Source organism: Protopterus annectens, chromosome 4.part1 (genome assembly GCF_019279795.1).
Source record: "Protopterus annectens isolate FY-2018-M chromosome 4.part1, PAN1.0, whole genome shotgun sequence".
NCBI lineage: Eukaryota > Metazoa > Chordata > Ceratodontiformes > Protopteridae > Protopterus > Protopterus annectens.
Genome location: NC_056734.1, coordinates 806,188,357 through 806,204,805, shown reverse-complemented (window position 1 = coordinate 806,204,805; position 16,449 = coordinate 806,188,357). Strand labels below are relative to the sequence as shown.

Sequence of the window (16,449 nt, the reverse complement as noted above, 5' to 3'; positions counted from 1 at the left end):
AAGCCAACTTCATGCTTCTTAAGACAGAAGTGGTGAACTTCATGACACCCATGCAGATGGACAGTACAGTTATGACTACTGAATCCTACACAATTGCACTTTATAAGTACTTACACGAGTGAATGGATCATGCTATCCCAAACAGAACCAAGATGCTATCCTCCAAAAAAAGGAAGCCAATCTGGTGGTCCCCTGCCATAAACAAACTGTACAACAGAAGGAAGAAACTGTTGCAAAAGAGAGTAAAATCCCATGAGTGGAGGAGCTCCCTGGTCAGCCTCAGTAAGAACCTGCGATCCCTGATAAAATCCTTCAAAGCTAGTTACGAAAACAAAATTGCCACTGATTCTAAAGACAACCACAAAGTATATAGCTATGTCAAGAATCTAAATGGCAACACTCAGATCTGCTCGGAGTTACAGCACAATGGCACTAAATATATAGACGCAAGTGATATTGCCAACATCCTGGCAGATAGGTTCAGTGCTAACTTTACCCCCGCTCTCACCCCTTAAAGGACCCATCTCATTACCAGAAGAATGCAAAGTTCCTGTAATCACGGTTGTACAGGTAAAAACCACACTCTCCAAAGCCAAGAACACAGCATCCATGGGACCAGACAACATCCCAGGTGTTCTACACGAACTACAGAATAAAATGGCACCCCACCTAAGTACCATGTTCAATCATAGCCTCACCTCAGGCTTTGTGCCAGCTGAATGGTGCACAGCGACGGTTATCCCACTCCGCAAGGGAGAAGCCTACATGGACCTCGGAAACTACTGCCCCATTAGCCTGACGAGCCTGGTCTGCAAGACCATGGAATGTATCATCATGGAACTTATAAGCAAAGACATTGGTAATCTCCAAACTCTGGACCCCCCCCAGTTCAGGTTTGTAAAAGGCAGATCATGTCTCCTAAACCTGATAGACTTCTTTGAAGCAGTCACCAAAGCCGTAGATGAGGGTAAGGTGGTTCACACAGCCTATCTAGATCTTGCCAAGGCTTTCAACACCATCCCCCACTCTGGAATTATTGATAAACTCCCTAAACTAGGTATAAATCCCTTTGTCACAAGATGGGTTGCCAACTGGCACACTGACAGAACCCACACTGTGAAAGTAGCAGACTCCAAATCCGACTTCAGACCAGTGACAAGTGGAGTACCACAGGGTCCAGTCCTGGGTCCTCTCCTGTTTGGTATCTACTTCTCTGAAGTACAGCCTAACACAGAAGGTCTTTGGCTAACGAAGTTTGCAGATGACTGCAAACTAGGAGCCATAATCAAAACTTCTAACGATGTGGACATCCTACAAAAGGGCCTCACTGAGACAGATGCCTGGTGTCAAAGCCATGGTCTCAAGTTCAATGCCAAAAAGTGCATTGTTATCCCCTTTGGTAAAAACTCTGTACCCATGAACTACAACATAGGCAGTAGTATACTTAACACCGAAAAGTGTGATAAGACACTTTGGCACACAAGTGGACAGTAGTCTCTCCTTTGATAATCACATCACCACAGTAGTCAGGAAATCCTTCTACATGGCACACCTCATCACAAAAGGTTTCTCATCCAGAAAAGAAGAGGTCATTGTTCCCTTCTACTCATCACTCATTAGACCCATTATAGAGTACAACGGCCCTTTTGGTATGTACCTCACAAGACATCTACAACAACAGGAAAGGCCACAGAAATACCTCACAAAGGGGATTACCAGCCTCAAACAGATGCCCTATGCAGACTGTCTCAAAAAAACTCCAGCTTTACTCCGTCGCATATCACCTACTCAGAGGTGATCTCTGCCTAACATGCAAAGCTATGTCAAACCCAGAGCTGTTGGACATGCTCCACTTGATAAAATCCCAATCCCTCCGAACTACATGCTCTAGGGACCTAAACCTTGTCACCATAATAAACAACAGATGCCAGAGGGATAGATTCCTGTCCCAGAGACTTCCCATACTCTGGAATAAACTACCTATCAATATCAAACAAAGCTCCTCATTAGCACTCTTCAAGAAAAATCTTGATGATTGGATGGGAAATAGGAAATTTACCCCGGGGATCACTTCTGTGGCTCTGCTCGACAGGGGCACAGAAAAATAATTTTCTTGGGTGGCGAAAGCCAGAGTACCTTTTTGGCTGTGCTTGTATAGGCCCTAGGGCCGATAACCTAGTACCTACCTATGAACCTATGAACACAAAGTGTATTGTGTGCCAGTTTTACCCTTTATGAAGGGTGTGCTTAATCTTGACATTACTATTACTATGCAATCAATCTCTTTGTTATGATCTGATTAAAATGGGAAAATACATCTAATGAAAACAAAATTTAGATACTTCCATTGGAGTTAACAAAATATAGTTCGAATGTTGCCTCCTTTTGTTATTGAAGCATAAAACCCATTGTGATGTAGACATATTTTTTGTGTGCATGAATGTTTCACGCATTTCATACATATCTGATGCATTCATAACTGTGTTTACACTTTCAGATGTACTACTACCTTTTGCAGTCACATGTATTTGTGGATGATGGCAGTAAAGCAGTGGTGAATTAGATTATGCCTTTGGATTTCAGTTACCTGTAGAACAAATGCCTGTTACTATAATATCATCTGGTCCCTTTCTGTATAACAGAGCTGTTGATGAGGTGCATATGTGATGACCACTGATAACAATGTATCTTATAGAATTCATATGTAGCATTTATTTTCCTATACATTGCATGGATATAGTATATGTGGGATGGACACCAGCTATATACTGTAGGTTCATAGCCTTTGTAGTTACTGTTTATTTTCCTGTACATTGCATAAGCTGCAGTGGTGCAGCGGTAGTATTGTCACCTCACAGCAAGAGGTTCTCCCATTTGATTCTCGGCTGGAGCTCCTTCTTTGTGGAGTCTGCATGTCCTCCCCGTGGTCGAGTGGTGTTCAAAAGACGTGTGAATGGGCATGCCTTCGTTGAAGGTTGGGCATCGGGCTGGCACCTCGGCACCATAAAAATCGTCTGCCAATCATTAGCGGACCGGAGTTCCGCTGTGTCGACCCCTAACTGGGAAAAGCTGAAAGAAAAACAAACAACATTGCATAGACTGACTGCACTTACAATAACTTTCATGGCTTGCTGCACAGCTCTTCCATATACTGCACAAAGGGTTTCACTATGCAGCATATAAAATAAACTGGAAGTTTGTTGCAACAGCCTTCCTCTTAAAATTCATGTAGCTGGTGGTAAGAAAGTCATTCTGACAGATGGCAGTGATGTTTGACATAGGCCTGAGACTCCAGATGGAAGAGATTTGCTGTCTACAGATATTTAACCCAAGAGATGACTTTAACAGATATTTATCATTTGCAGACTTTGCTGGGATTGTGTGCACATTACATGCTTTACAGTGTTTCTACTAGGATCAGATTCATATGTAGTTACTAGGCATGCAGGCCATGGGATCATGGAGGAGCCTAACCTAATTTCTGCCACACACACACACACACACACACACACACACACACACATACACACACACACACACACACACACACACACACACACACACACACACACACACACACACACACACACATGTACACGCACACAGACACATGCATGTGCACGAGTGCACACACACATACACACACACACACACAATCACACACACACAAACACACACACACACGCGCGCATGCACACACACACACACACACACACACACACACACACACACACACACACACACACGTAAATCATATGACTGTGCACCTCAGATATCAAGTGAATGAATAAATTCATGAATAATACGCCAGAAATGCAATGCAGCTTGCTGCTGTCAAAACCATACAATGGAACCCATTGCAAATCCTCTCTGTCCGCTAAACTTTTTAGCTCAAGAATCAAAATCAGAGACCCAAAAAAAGTCAGAACAGATTTTATATATTTTTCTTATATACTTTAGTTGACAGAATAATAAGCTTTGCTTTAGTAAGGATTTTTGATCTGAAGTCTGAAATGCAAGTAAAGCATTCCTGATACTCTTTATTGACTGCATTCCAGAGCATTTTGCCAGAAGACATTTTGTTCAGTCTGGCAGTTGTGAGCTATATTTCAAGATTGTAGTAACAACTGTTTAGACCACATATCAGGACAGCCTGTCCCTTTCCATGCTTATCACTATGCTGTATTTCCAATTTTAGAAGGGACAGAACAAAGTTCTGAGACAAAATTCTGGACCTTTCTAAAAAAATAATGAGAGATATGGCTTGACTCGTTCCACCTCTCTTCCTGTGTGGTACATGCAAGGAGGTCTAATGCCCAGTGTGGGCCAAACCTGCATTGATTAGAACAGCATAATGTTAGCAGTGATTGCATCATGCTTATTCTATGTGGTACTGCACTGTCACTATGTGCTCATTGGGGTCCATAGTTCTGAAACAGACATCACTGCTACACCTGTACAGCCGTATACTGTGTCCATCACTGTCTGGGACTGATGTTACATGGCTACTGTTGGTTGCTGTTTTGACTTCTTTTTCAATAAAAGATGAAATTGCTGCAACATGCATGCTGGCCATGTGAGTAAATAGTTCAACCATAATGTTATCTAGGGGCAGTCATACCCCAAGATAAAATTAGCTAGACAAAACCTGCCAGGTCATACGTACTCCTGACATATCTAGGCAACAGAAGCAGTTTTTGAGCAGACCAAATACACGTTGCATGCGCTTAGTACAGAAACTCTTATTTAAGATGTGTTTCTAGTATCTCGCTATGATACTTTAAACTACAAAATGATAACACAACATGAGGATGCAGAAATTAACTCTGTAGACTAAATGTTTATAAATACTAAGCACTTTATTTTATTTATTTACCAACCCTCTGTGATTTCCTTTTGTTTAATCCAGAATGTGACATAATTGTGACCTAGCTGAGAAAGAATACCAGGTAGAGACAAGGCTGGACAGGTTTAGGAATTTATGTTTATGATAGACAGAAGCACAGCTTAGATTTGTTTCTTTTTACCTTTTTACAATTAACTATTGAGTGTACTAGGTTTCTACTAATGTACAGCTTGCTTAGATGGTTGAGTAGGGTTATTGATCTTGAATTGTCTCAATGTGTGACAGGTTAGTTTAGAAGATTAGAGCTGTGAAGTGTTTATAATCTTTAGCCTGCAATCCTCGATTTGAGTCTTTCATTTTCCATTTGCCTAAGTTTACAACCTAGCAGGATAAGACTGATTCTCTAGCAAAGAGGAATGGATCCTTGACTGTAGCCCTAGTGACCCAGATTTGATAAAAAAGCCTCAGTCAGTATAATGGATATTTACTAAAAAACACTGCTGCAAAGCCACAAAACAGTATTTTAATAAACAAATGTCTGATGATGTCTCTGTAGCATTGGAAAAGAAAGCGTTTACATTTGTTTATTAAAATACCATTTTGTGGCTTTGGAGCAGCGTTTTTCTTCTTGCAGTGTTACTTTTCGCTGTTGGGCTTGGTTACTTGATGGATATTTACTAAAAAAATATTGCATTCATCCTGCATGACATAATATGAATGGCGCAAATATTTGAACTTATTTTCTTTAGTGTATTGATGCACAAGAGGTAAAATGAGATTTGCAAATAAGTTTTTTTTTAAAGTTACCTTCAAACATCAGTTGATATGATGATTCAGCAGCAAAGTGAGATAGATATTCATTCTTAGTGTTAAGAGCATCTATTATATGGCACAATCTACAGGTGGGCATCAGGAAAATCAGAAAACTTGATCGGTTTCAAGAAGAATTTGGATAATTGGATAAGGGACAGCCTCTGAAACAATAAATTGGGAATCAGCATTCCTTGATAGTTTTAAACCTGGAAACTGTTAAGCAAATTATGAACACAGAAACTAGTAATAGTACCATCAATCTGCTCACTGGACACAGAATGCCTTTTCATTACGTGACCGTCAAGGTCACACAGTGGGCAAATGAGGGATGAGAATCAAAACCCTGCACCACAGGAATACAGTTCATAGCCATCTGTGCCAACTCCTAGATGTGCTTCAGGAACCAGCTGGAGAGAGCTGGAAGTGAATGGTCAATGGTCAGTTTACACACCCTGAGGGATGGACATAGCAGAATCTCAGGGACTGACCACCACCTACTGAAGGCTGGTATTGGCTCATAATCAGGTTATAGGTGACAGGCCTATGGTTTGTCAACCAGTACACATACACTGTAAGTAGAATGTATTTTTGGAAGCATGTACCACTGCCTAGCACTGGAGGCCTTGCTACAGCAGTGATTTGTCCAGCTGTGAGGAAGAGTAGGAAAAGGGCATGAGAAAAAGCCACCACACAACAAGTAAGGGGTATCCACCACATGACTCTTCCTCATCAGCAGCTGTATCTGTCCAGAAAAATGGGATGAGTGAATGAACCTTTAGCGGAGGGCAGGATGGTCACATGGGAAAGAAACAAAAAAAAAAACTTGTCGAAATAATATAAGATATTGGTACACACAAAAAAGAATCAGTAAGTCATAATGCACGTAATGATAAAATACCAATTAGATCATTCAGTACTACAGAAAGTAAAAAAAAAAAAAATGCAGAAGATTGTAGTGACCGCAGTCACCCAGGCTGAACATAATGTGTACATTGTTTTTGTAGATAAGCGGAAAGTTCACTATCACAGACAAATTGAAGAAAGATCAGGAGTGCTTGTTTACTAAGGCTAAGGACTATTGGGTCTATATTAAATTCTCAAAAGCCGACAATGTTGAATCTGACATAGTCAACATGAGAATAGCGAAACTGCAGAACATCGAACAAGTAAATGGAAATCTCCGTAAGGGGAGATTTCCATTTACTTCAATGTAGTGCTGTCTTGGAGTTGGTATATTTAAGTAGCGGGGGTGTGGGGGTGCAGGGGGGCATGCCCCCCTGCCTACAACATTTAGGTTTTTTTTTTTTGTTGTTTTTATTTTTTTTCTGAACATTCGATGTTTTAACAGTTCAATCACTAAAGGTCGACCTTTAGTGATTCGAACTATTAAATATTCGATGTTCTAATACAGACCCAGACTATTGATCATATGTTTGACTGGACTAGCCCTTCCCTGCCCATATTGGCTAGAAAGATTTTATTTTCATGAAAGCACAGTAAAGATTAACATGGTGTACAGTTTGTTTTAATTCAGATCTTTCTCTAGTTTCTGATGGAAAATGGGAGATTACGTCACCTAAAATATTTATCATAAGCATTATGATGTTGCTTTATTTTACAAAGTTGTCTTGAGACTATTGTGATGTCTGATACAAGAAGGGAGCATAGGATCCTTTAAACCAGTGATATTTCATTCCTCCTCCTTATTTTGTTTCTTAATATGCATTTCTTGAGAATCAGCATTAGATGGTCAGAACCTCTCTTTTAAAGAAGGAAGAATCCGAACGTCTCTCCTGAAAATAGCTAAAGTACAAGTATGATGTGTTTGGTTGGAATAAAGACTCTAATACGTATGTTTGAGTAACTCAAATTTATGGAATTTCAAGCTTTATAATCATATAGTGGTGATGAAGAATTCAACAAGTGCAATAATAACACAAAACGCAGCCAACAATGTAGAGATCTGACATAAAGGGACAAATTTTAAGCAGAAAGGCAATCAGAGGTTTGATATAACAAAGCATATTTTATATAAAGAAGCATAATTTATATAGAAGTTATTTGAAAAAATATAGTCAGTTCATATTAAGAATGGAGTGGAAATCATCATCACTGAGACACTAAATATAGAAATGAAAACTGGTATAACTCAGAATTATTTGATTGCACTGAGAAGGCATATAAAAAAACTTAGCTTTCAGACAGGAAACTGTTTGAAAAGGATGACAAAACCGAATTCAGTTGGTTGATAGTAATCAGCCCTACCCTAGACATTATGGTGTATGCCATGTGCAAGGAGCTTTGTGTGTGTGTGTGTGTGTGTGTGTGTGTGTGTGTGTGTGTGTGTGTGTGGGGGGTATCAGTATAGAATTATATATTCACTGCATAGCCTGGAAGGTACATTTATACCAAAACTGTCTCCTATAATGTGTACAGTGGAGATGAATGACTAATAATGAGTTTGAAGTAGACACAGACTACAGGTAAACTGCCATTAATAATACAGAATAAGCAAATATGTGCAGAAATATAAAAGTTATAGAACCTGAAGAATGTACGATAGTGTCGCAATTATAATACAGTGCTAACAGTAGATGCCCTGAGGCTTTGTCATAGTTAGATATAAAGACCAAGTGTAAATACTACTCATTCATGTTGCAGCAAAGTCTGGTTTAACCTTCTTTGAGCAAGGCAGGCTAAAGCAGCTGACTGAAAACAGGAGTTCTTTTAGTCATCAGAGGGAAAACAAAACCTTTAACTCATTTTTCACAAAACATGCTTGAGTATTTAAAGATGAGCTGCACATACTGAGGAACATTTTTACAAAGATACAGGTAAATGTACTCATGAAGTATTTCAAACCAGTGTTCATTCCATATACTTTGAAAACAAATGTGGAAGTACAATATCTCTTTTCTTGCACAAAAAATAAATAATAATAATAATAATATAGAGGATTGTGATTTTGTCCCTGATCATAAACAACTTATAAATCTGAGGCATGGATATTAAAACATTTACCTTGTGGCAGAGTGAGGAAAAGATCGAGATAAAGCTCTGATCAGAAAGACCGGATCATAATTATTTGTAGCACATGGAGCTATAGCTGCCCTGATGTACTACTAGTTACAGAAAAATGTATAGTAGTGTAAAATGTTTTACAGCCTTGAAAGTTGTAATGCCCTCAATTCTGCCACACGAACAGCAAACCACTTTAAAAGCTGTTCAATAGTTCATCCAGCCAGTTTTGTTATTTGTGTGGCAACATTAGGAGCGTTACAGATTTTTAAAACTGTAATGACACTGACAACACTATTTTATAAAGACTGCCATGTGTGCTGCAATGCAAGACGTAATCATAGCAGCTTAGGAAGTTGAATAAAATAGAGGATAATGATCGGGTCTCCAAACATAATTAGTTTATAATGTGTTCAAGACAAGGATGGAAATAAATTCACCTCAAGATCAAAGCTTAAGAGGAGAATCTTAACATCCAAGTAGAGAACACATAATAGAAGCTTATGATCGATTACTCATTCAGAATTCTTTGCAGAGCATGGAGCTTTATCTGTCCATGTACAAAGTTATATGGAAAAGAAATTGAGCTTTGAAGGATGAAAAAGTACTTTGCACTGTCAAGAAGCAGAAAGAAAAAAATGCCTCTTTGGAGAAGCACTGGCTTTAAAGCTGTTAGACACTTTGTTCTGCCACATGTTCTGTTTATAAGTATTGCAGAATAAAGTTCTGCCACCTTTTAAAAACTTTTTACCTTCTGCTGCTGTTGTTTGCCAGCTGGCACTACCTGCTGTTATCCCCTGATGGAAAAATCAATCTTAACAGTGCTTTGATGTGCTTAACAAGCTTTAGTTAAGCACCCCTAAACACTGCTATCATCAGGTCTCATGCTAGGGCATGTTTAATAGATATAACTTTTTCCCCAGTTTTGGAGCATAAACAGTATGCCCCATAAACTATAAAAATTGTTATGCACATTTGACAGCTGTTATAATCAGGACTTGTAGGACAGCAATGTATAGCTGGCTAATCTTTTTGCCGATTTCAGAGTGCAATTGTCATAGTCTATATACAGTAATAATTACTGTAATGAAACCTGTAAAGTTATCAGAATAGGCTATGATCATTGTTCCTTTCATCATCATCCATAGAACAGTCTCAGCAAGATGAATTTGTATTTGGTAAGTAGTTAACAAAATGGAACACAAGCCATGCTTATGTGTAGCTTGTAGTAGATGAAGATTCCAGATACATATGTGACAAGAAACACTAACAAAAGTTTGTTCAAATACAACAGATTGCCTTTTATAGAATATCATCTGCTCTGAACTTGCTGCATTTCAGTAATGGATACCTAGAGTAGGGTGTTGATGTCTACATGGATGATATTTTGTTAATTAGAAGAAAAGGAAATAAACATCTGCATGCATTGAACATAATTTTGACCCTGTAAGAAAATGCTGGTTTATACTTAAAAAGGCAACAAAGCAAATGCACAAGAAATGAAATTACATTACTCGGTCAAAAAGTTGATGTCATAGTTTTTGTTAAGTGTTTCTGAGAAAGAAAGGTCTCTTACAGCCTCAATGAATAAAAGTACTGTGGATGACTTACTTTTAATGTCAGGTAACCCTTTGCTGGCTAATATGGTGTGTTTGAATGAAACAAAGATGGGAGCCGTTTCTCAAGTTGATAATAATTTAAACCATCTGATTATTAAGCTTGAAAAGAAAGTTCAAACATTTAAGAAGCTCCAATAGCAGCAACTGAGCTTTTTAGCTTATTTGGAGCTTAAAGTAGTGCCGTGGGGTCTACGTGTCTTGAAAATGCCAGCCTATGCAAATATTTATCCACAGTTGTTAAAAAAATAGAAGTTGCTGAACTTGAAGTTAAGTGTGGACTTCTTCTTTTTCTTTTCCCAGTCCGCTCATGACTGGCAGTGGAGTTTTACGGGGTCGAGTTGCCAGCCTGGCACCCAACCTTCCACAGAAGGCACACACACACGCCTAGGGCCAATTTAGAGTATCCAATCCACCTATAGCATGTCTTTGGGATGTAGGAGGAAACCGGAGTACCCAGAGGAAACCCACGTGACCACATGCAGAGTCCACACAGAAGGCACCCCCAGCCGAGGATCAAACCGGAGAACCTCTTGCTGTGAGGTGGCAATGCTAACCACTGCACCACTGTGGCCGCCCTGAAGTTAAGTGTGGACTATATGGCCTTAATGAATGAATTTTTCATGAGCACAGAGACTGGGTTATCTGACGAAATAATTAAATTTGAAAATGAAGTCACCAGTTCTCCTATGTTTGGTGGCTCATCTATACTCTATCAGCAAATGTTGGATAGACTTAGTATCCTAGATAAGAGAGAAGAAGCAACAAAACAATGAAAGGTGCGCAGACACATTAATGACTTTAATTTGGGCCATATTTTTTTCTTGGCCCAAGGATTCAAATGTAGTAAATAACAACCTAAATAATAATCTGAATGGTCATACAAAAAGAGGTGCAATGTATGAGCTAGATACATTCACCAATGAGAACTATCACTCAACTAATGAGCAGACCATAATGAAAGAACCAACCAATGGTAGTGAAAGGCAGGTATTGAGTGGTGGAGATTCTAAAACGGTACCTCCTATTGTTCATCAAACCAATGAGGATGTGTGCAACCAGGTAACGAATGGGTCAGCGAATCAACAGGCAGATAGCAGTTATGCAACCATACAGAATGCTGCTACAAGATCCCCATTTCCATTGGTGAACACTGTTTCTGTAGAATCTATGAATATGGGTATTACATCATTGAATGGTGAGTTTTTTCCATGCCTATGAGGCCTGAAGTGGTGAAGTTACCAGAGAAAGTGGCGGTACGAAAATGGCCGCAATCACGAGGGAGGTCGCAGCAATGAGTGAAGCAGAACGGAATAAAGAGGAAGAATGACAGCCCGTTACCTTACAGCAATTAGGGATGGAGATAAGAAGTAAGCATACAAATACAGTGATGAACTTGTCAGAATGATGATGAATTTGTATATTTGATGAAGGCCTGCAGTTTATTCCAACAAAAGCTGACACTATTGTTAATGCGTTGACTGATTTATAAATTTTTATCAGAAATGTTAGCTTAAAGCTTATTTTTAATGATATGACAAGTGAATATGTGAATGTATGCAGAAAGTCGAGCCCATTTATTCCTAATAATTGTCCATCGTTAAATGCTTTTATGAATATATGTGAGCATGAGCTAAGGTTATTATATGAAAGTAAAATGAAAAGGGTTTTTAATTTAATGTATGAGGAATATAAAGCATTTAATGAATTACGTGAAAATAATAATGTAATAAAACAAGCTGATAACGGGGCTCAATCGTCCTTGTCAACAAGTCAGAATACATTGATCTAATGAACGGATTTCTAATGGATGTTACAACTTTTAAAGGAATTAAATTTTCTGAAATTAAGAAGCAAACAGCAGAAGGGAATTTGTTCATTTATGATTTAAAATTACAAGGTGGTATTTCATTCGATCTTTTTAATTATTTTACAGTCTCTTGTCCAAAAATACCAGTTATTTACGGTATTCCCAAGCTGCATAAATCTTTAACAAAACCCCCAATGAGACCCATAGTCTCAGGGAGGGGCTGGGTGATTGAACTGTTATTCATTTATGTACAAAATATTCTAAGTAAATATTTACCTTTGTGCCCCAGTTATATAAAAGATACTGGGGACTTTTTGACTAAGATCTATACATGGTATAAAAATAGAAGTGAAAATGAGTTTGGGATGGTTGCACTTGACATAAACTCACTTTTTACAGTAATTCCTAATGACTATGGCGTTGAAGCCGTACATGAGTTTTTACACAATAATACTGACATGGCTGGTAGAATGATAGAAAACATATGTAGTTTAATAGAAATTGTTCTTACTAAAAATGTTTTACTTTTTAATGGTCAGCCATTTTTACAGAGCGCAGGAGTAGCCATGGGGACTTCCATGACTAACACCTATGCAAACATAGTGCTGAATCAGTGGGAATGTCAATATACTAATAGTTCTGCTATTCTGGGGCTGGGAGAATGGCCTAATGGTTAAGGTGTTTGCCTTACAAACACAAGGTACAGGGTTTGAATCTCACAGGGGATAATTGGCTAGGCTTAAAATGGCTCACAAGTACAGATAGCCTAGTACTAATCTATGAACCTAATCTATGAACCCATTTAAAGAAAAAGTACGTTTTATCAATGTTTTGTAGATGACTGTTTTATGCTATGGAAAGGAAATCAACAGTGTTTGTTAGATTTTGTCAAATATTTGAATAATACTACGACATTTTTTAAGTTTAAAATGAATTTTTCTTACAACAGTATGGCATACTTAGATATTTATTTATATAAGGAATTTGATTCTTTGAAAACTTGTGTATTTAAGAAAGAAATTCAAGTGAATAACTATACTCATGCTAAGAGTATGCATGCTAGGCATATTTACCATGAAACAATAAAAAGTCAGCTCTTGAGGGTTAGCATATTTAATACAGATGAAATTAAATGTAAAGAACAAATGGAAGAGTTAGTATGTGATTTTATGAATAGAGGATACAAAAGAGATTTAGTTGTAGTGGTTATGAATGATGTGTTAGATAAAAGATTAAAAACAGCATGACCTTTTTTAGTGAAGGAATAGGAGATGTATTTCAATCAAGGAACAATACTACAGGTAATAATATGATTTGTTATGTTACAACTTATAATAGTATGACAGGGAAAGTAGAGAATATTATTCGAAAAAAAGTGGCGAATATTGATGTCTATGCCTGAGTTAGTAGACCTTTTGGGTGATAAACCAAAATTTACTTATAGAAACAGTATAAATTTGAAAACAGTATAAATTTGAAAAGACAGTTATGCTATAAAGATTTTAATATTAATCTTACAATTCCAATATTGAGCAAGTATGGCAAACTTCCCTGTCATAACTGTAGTTGTAAGAATATATGTGAGCTATTACTATTCCAACATCCCATAACCAAAAGGAAATATCAAATTAGATGTCAAGCAACATGTAATGCTGCACAAATAGTCTACTTGGTGACATGTATGTACAAAATGTGAGAGTTTTTATGCAGGAAAATGCTCAAGCCAATTAAAGGACCGTATTATTGAGCATAAGTTAGAAATTAGAAGGAATATAACAACAAATGCTTTGGCAAAACATATTATGGATAGGGGTAAAATGCATGATTTTAGGTTTAAGGTTTTAGAAGTAATTTATAGGAACCTTAGAGGTGGGGACACTAACAATAAACTAGAAATAGCAGAATATAAGTGGATTCCTAGGCTAGTGGCTGATAAACAACCAGGACTGAATAATATGACAACAATAAAACCCATTTTGGCTGAGAAACAGAAGCAATATAAGTAAATGTTAAGAACTTTATATATATATATATATATATATATATATATATATATATATATATATATATATATATGGATTGATTATGATATAGTTTTAAGAATTTTTATTTTAATTTATTGAGTGCGAACAATTTGCATATTTAATTATGTATTTATTGTTATTGGTTGGCTGTGGCATGTGCTGTGTTTTACTATGATATAAAAAGACTGACTTTTTAATTGAATGATGAATACCGATGAAGGGTGTTTTTCCTGAAAGCTCTGTTCTTTGTATAATAATGTAAGTGTTTCTACAAGTAGTATTTGTTTTTTCTGGTTTTATTCCTGAATATCCTGTGTGGTCAACTGCAGACAATTCATGTTTCCAAATGGTTTTGCCTGGAGTCAGACAGAATATTCTGGCAATTCAACAAATATCAAAATCAAGTTCAGAAATGTGGTGACATGCGTTAATGGGCATTCCTTCGGTGAAGGTTGTGCATTAGGCCCGGCAAGTCAGCACATAAAAATCTACTGCCAATCATTAGCGGACTGGAGTTCCACTGTGGCAACCCCTAACTGGGAAAAGCCGAAAGACACAAACAAACAAACAAACATTTTTGATGATGTATAACCTTTCCAATTAATGGAGGGATAGATGAAGTCTCATAGGAGAATGGTATTTGGCTTAATGCACATGGATTCCATACTTATTAGGTAGGAAGTTTGTTCAGAGGGGGAAACATAGGGGTCCTCTGGTTTGCTATGATATGATAAGGGGGTTTGTTAATAGTAAATTAGACATGGAGCATTTCCAGGTCATTATCTTGTCTAATGAGTCTGGATATGATTTTTTAAGAATATGGAGACACTGTTGCCTTTACTGCATTCATCTAATGTGGTGGGCCTGTATTTGTGGCAGGTAATGAAACCGTGCACTGATAGAGTAAACCAGGTCTCTGTGACAATGCATATGTTGATATTTCCAGGGTAAGGAGTTCTTGTAGAAGGTAGAGCTTTTTGTCAAGACTCAACGTTAAGAGCAATACCATTATGTTTTTGGATTCTGTTTTGTTATGTTGGAAGCTTTATAAAACTGACATTTCCTGAAAAAGGCACTATGGGGGTGGGCAAGGATTTAGCCAATATACAAAAGTCTTGGGAGAATAGATAAAGGCCATCCTTGGCAAAGCAGTTACGATCTATTGTACCCTCTTAGAATAGCAGCAGACACTAAGTCAATTGTTGAAGACAGTAATCTTTTGTTTGTATTGCAGCATCATTGCTGATCATGACAAAATGTTGCTGAAGGCTAGATTCATACCTCTCTCAGGTACATATTCCAAGAGCTCCATCATGTTTATCTCCATATAGGCCAGGGAAGTATGTCTCAAGTAATTTACACCCACGTGATAGTAGAATGCTACTCAAGGCTAGGCTTATACTTGCCTAAGACACATTCAGAGAGCTTCATCATGTCTCTCTTCATATAGGCCAGGGAGGTATGTCGCAATGTACTTACACCCACGTGCATGATGACTGCGTTTTTAAATTAAGTTCATGTTCTACATATGCATCAGACTTTTTAACCTAAATTTATTGACTTTAGCTTTTGCAAATTGTACTTGTGACAAAAAACAGGAAATGTTTGACCCCTACTTTGCTCCATTTATGCAAATGTGTGGATGAAAAACAGAAGACTCTTCACTGACTTATGTCAGTCATACTTTGGAAAATGTTTCTAGTCAGTTTGAAGGTTATTCAGAGTAAATGGATGTATAGTCTCCAGCAACAATTACTTCAGGTACAGCTAATGAAAACCTTGAGTACAATCACAAGCACCTGAAACTATATTGTACAATGCAAGATCATTCATAGGCTAGGAATTTGTAGAATTTATAAAGAAATTAAATTACTGACATTAATTCTGCTGATGCCTTCATCAAACAGATTAACAGTATGACTCCTAAAATATGAAAAAAGTGGTTAATGGTTTCGATGTCTCTCTTTAAACAAGAATAACAAGAGATTTGGTTACAGAATTACTCATATATCAACTACTTTACTATCACCTGTCAAGACTAATAAGAAACATTTGAGATTACTCTGAACTTGAGACTCATTCTGATTTCAAAAGGAAATGACTTTAAAGTAAGTCATACAAAATAAGTGTCACGATAACATAGTAATAGTACAGAGTTTATGGATAAATAACCCTAAATGTGAGAAATGTTAACCCTGGGGGGAAAATGGATATCTGCACAGATAACGGATATGACTGATATGTGTCCTGTTTTGGAAAAAAGAAAATAGGTGATATGAGAATTGTGTGAAAATGTATTTACTACATTTGATAATGGAAACA

General features: G+C 37.5%; 1 protein-coding gene across 1 annotated transcript in view; it reads right to left on the bottom strand.

Moving 5' to 3' along the window:
- The window catches only part of LOC122801311 (unconventional myosin-VIIa-like), a 951,466-nt gene that overhangs the window by 494,639 nt on the left and 440,378 nt on the right, over positions 1 to 16,449 (bottom strand). The window lies entirely within an intron of this gene.